The sequence below is a fragment of the Myotis davidii genome, unplaced genomic scaffold (assembly GCF_000327345.1).
Source record: "Myotis davidii unplaced genomic scaffold, ASM32734v1 scaffold290, whole genome shotgun sequence".
NCBI lineage: Eukaryota > Metazoa > Chordata > Mammalia > Chiroptera > Vespertilionidae > Myotis > Myotis davidii.
The window spans coordinates 3,220,907-3,224,617 of record NW_006285049.1 but is presented as its reverse complement, the minus strand read 5'-3'; positions in this window follow the sequence as shown (position 1 = coordinate 3,224,617).

The following is a 3,711-nucleotide window of genomic DNA, read 5'->3' as shown; positions in this document are numbered from 1 at the left end:
CGAGACTGTGGGGAGCGAGCGCCGGAGGGAGGGACCCGAGGGCGAGGTCTGGGCCCGGCGTCTGTGCCCGAAGGCACCAGCCTCCGCCAGCTGCCCGCCCCGATCCCGGAGGAAGGCCTCGAGGTGTGCAGTGCAGATGGCTCCCCGTTAGGAGAGCCCAAGATGTCCGTCCTCTTCTGTGTTGAGAAGATAAGACACAACACGACTGTGGGGAGCGAGCGCCGGAGGGAGGGACCCGAGGGCGAGGTCTGGGCCCGGCGTCTGTGCCCGAAGGCACCAGCCTCCGCCAGCTGCCCGCCCCGATCCCGGAGGAAGGCCTCGAGGTGTGCAGTGCAGATGGCTCCCCGTTAGGAGAGCCCAAGATGTCCGTCCTCTTCTGTGTTGAGAAGATAAGACACAACACCCCACCCGCATCTGCTCTTGTCAAGAATCGTTTGTTACCGTCGTCTGTTGACCCTCTCGAGTCCTACATTCTTTCTAGCAACAGTGACCTTTTCCTCGGGTCATTCCACCAAAGTCTTTGGAAGCAAATTTCAAAACACAAAACCGAACACGAGCCTGAGTGAGCAAGTGCAGGTCTTTGGGTCTTTGTCCACCCGACCGCGTCGCCGGGGAAGACAGTTGTGGGTTTGCTTCCCAGGCTCTTCTCCCTCATTCCCACCCGGAGGCCAAGTCTAGTGCAGGGAATGCGGCCGAACCTGCCGGAGGACCCTCATCTTCCAGGGTTCACCTCGGACTGGAAGCATTTGTGTTGTTTTCCCCCGGGCTTCTGCAGGGAGGGTTAGTGTAATTAATAAGAATAGCTCGTGTTAACGTGTTTATAAACACATTGACTATTCAGGGGTGACCACCTGTGTGAGGTGGGGGCTGGTGTTCCGTCGTCTCTCTCACCGTATTCCTTCCAGGTAGGAAATCGAAGCCAGGACCAGTTAGATAAAGCCCAAGGCCACCCCGCCTGTAAGTGCAGGAAGTGGAGTTTGAACCCAGATTGTCCAAGGTAAACCCCATGCTAGGATCACGATGCTATCGCAATTCCCCATTAGCAAACGTCATTGCATTGGAATAGTAAAGTTACATTTTGGTGGGATTCTTTTTTTATTTACTTAGCCTTCCTGAAATTTATTTTGGGGAGATGTCTACATTTAGTTTGGATAGGAAACCACGCACGATTTGACAAAGAAACTCCTGTGATAAAAATCATGCATTCTAAGCTAGTATGACATTTTTTCTTGTCTGTAAGATTATTGAAATATTTGCCCTAGGAACTTAATTTTTTCAGGAGAAATTTTTGTGGTCATATTCCTTTAGTCCCTAGTGTACAATGAACCCTCCAGGGAAATGACAACGAGGGTCTTCATTTGTCAGTGTTCAATAAATATATATTGGCCCTAGCCGGTTTGGCTTAGTGGATAGAGTGTCGGCCTGCAGACTAAAGGGTCCCGGGTTCGATTCTGGCCAAGGACACATGCCCGGGTTGCGGGCTTGAGCCGGCTAGGGAGCGTGCAGGAGGCGGCTTATCGGTGATTCTCTCTAATCATTGATGTTTCTATTCCTCTATCCCTCTCTCTTCCTCTCTAAAAATCAATAATGTGTGTGTGTATATATATATATATATATATACCCAGAAGTGAACACCTTGAAAATGTCAATGACATGATGCAAAGGGAGTTTGGAAAAGAAACATAAATATTGGATAGATTCAGTAGGCAGACGCTATGTTTTTACTTTCTTTCGGAAACCTTTTCTGCCCTTGAAACCGTTTCCCGGCTCTCCAAGACTGGGTTAGAAGCCTCTTCTATGGCATCTGAGTCTGCTTCTGTATTCTCATTGCTTGTTCACCTGGCTCTACCCCCAGGAGATTCTTAAGTTTCTTGAAGGGCAGGCATTCTGTCCTGTTCAATAGTATGTCCCCAAAGCTCAGCATAGTTGTTTGTCCTAAAATAGGAGCTCAGCAATACTGTGTGGTTAAAAGGATGAGTTTATTGGTCAGCCTTATCTTGTTAGGATGTACTGAATTGGGATTTAACAGAAACCATGAGACTAGCCAGAGGTCTGAGATATATATTTTGTTTTAGTGTGTATATATTCTATTGCCCATTTGTTATTTTTCACATAATAGTTTTTTGATGTTTATTAATTAAGAACAAAAACAACCTGAAAAATTTTGTGCTGGTTAGCTAACTTTATTTCAGCACTCAATTTCAGAGTCTTAGCCACAGCTTTAATCCTGACTTTACAGTTTTGGGACTTCAGAATGATAGGATCATGGGATTTTTTTTTTTACTGCCAAAGGAAACCTTATAACTGCTCTGTCCAATACATAACTACTAGACATGTGAAGCTATTGAAATTAGTAAAAATTAAATAAAAAACGAAATTCTTTAATAGCATTAGTTACTTTTCAAATGCCCAATAGCCACATGTGACTAGTAGCTACTCTATTGGACAGCACTGACATAGACATTTCTATTATTGCAGAAAGTTCTATTCTACAAAGCTGATAAGTAACTAAAAAAAGGTAAGAGGGGATAGTTTTAAATATGTTTTTTAAAAATTGATTTCAGAGAAAGAAAGGGAGATGGAGAGAAACATCAACATGAGAATAAAACATCAATCGGCTGCCCTCTTGCACATCCCCTACTGGAGATCGAGCCCGAAACCCAGGCCTGTGCCCTGATGGGGATTCCAACTGTGACCTCCTGGTTCATGGGTCCATGCCAACCACTGAGCACACCGGCTGGGCGAGGGCATAGTTTTATTAGCTTAAATATATTACTACTAGTGGCCTGGTGCACGAAATTTGTGCACTGGGGGGTGGAGGGGTGGTCCCTGCGGGATCGGGCCTAAACCAGCAGTTGGACATCCCTCTCGAAATCCGGGATCACTGGCTCCTAACCACTCACCTGCCTGCCTGCCTGATTGCCCCTAACCACTCTGCCTACTGGCCTAATGGCCCCCAACTGCCCCCCTTCTGTCTTGATCACCCCACCCACTCCCCTGACAGCCTTATCGATGCCTAACTGCTCCCCTGCCAGCCCGATTGCCCCTAACTTCCCCCCCCCGCTGGCCTGATCACCCCCAACTGCCCTCCCCTTCTGGCCTGCTCGCCCTTAACTGCCTCTGCCTAGGCCCTGCCACCATGGCTTTGTCTGGAAGGTCTCCCAGTCTAATTAGCATATTACCCTTTTATTAGTATAGATTACTAAAAAATATTTCAGATTGCTTAGCAGTTCTACATACAAAGAATAAAACATTTATATTTCATATAGGATAAAATTTTCTTCCTTAACAGTTGTGTTTAAATTAATGCACATTTAAACATATTCAGAACTGATGGTTCCAAGGGATTCCTCTTTGTGTTCCCTTAAAGTGAATATTCACCCCAATTAAGTAGAGAATCTTAATTTTTCTCTCTTTAAAAATACTCTAATCAATTTGCATCACTGAACAAGTTCGACATTCATTAGACTCAGCTGTGTATTTTAAGCTAGCATGATTGAGAAACTAAAACACTCAGTAATGTTGGTAAAGGACAAGTGCCAGATAGTTTTGGACTGACCAAATATATATGTAATGACATCACACGTGCAATACAGACAGTTCTCAGTTTACAGACACTCTTCAGAAGCAGCCCAACTATAAAACATGCTGGTGTACTTTCTTTAAACTCTGGTAGAACAGTGTCACCAAGGTAGCCATTGACAAATTAGT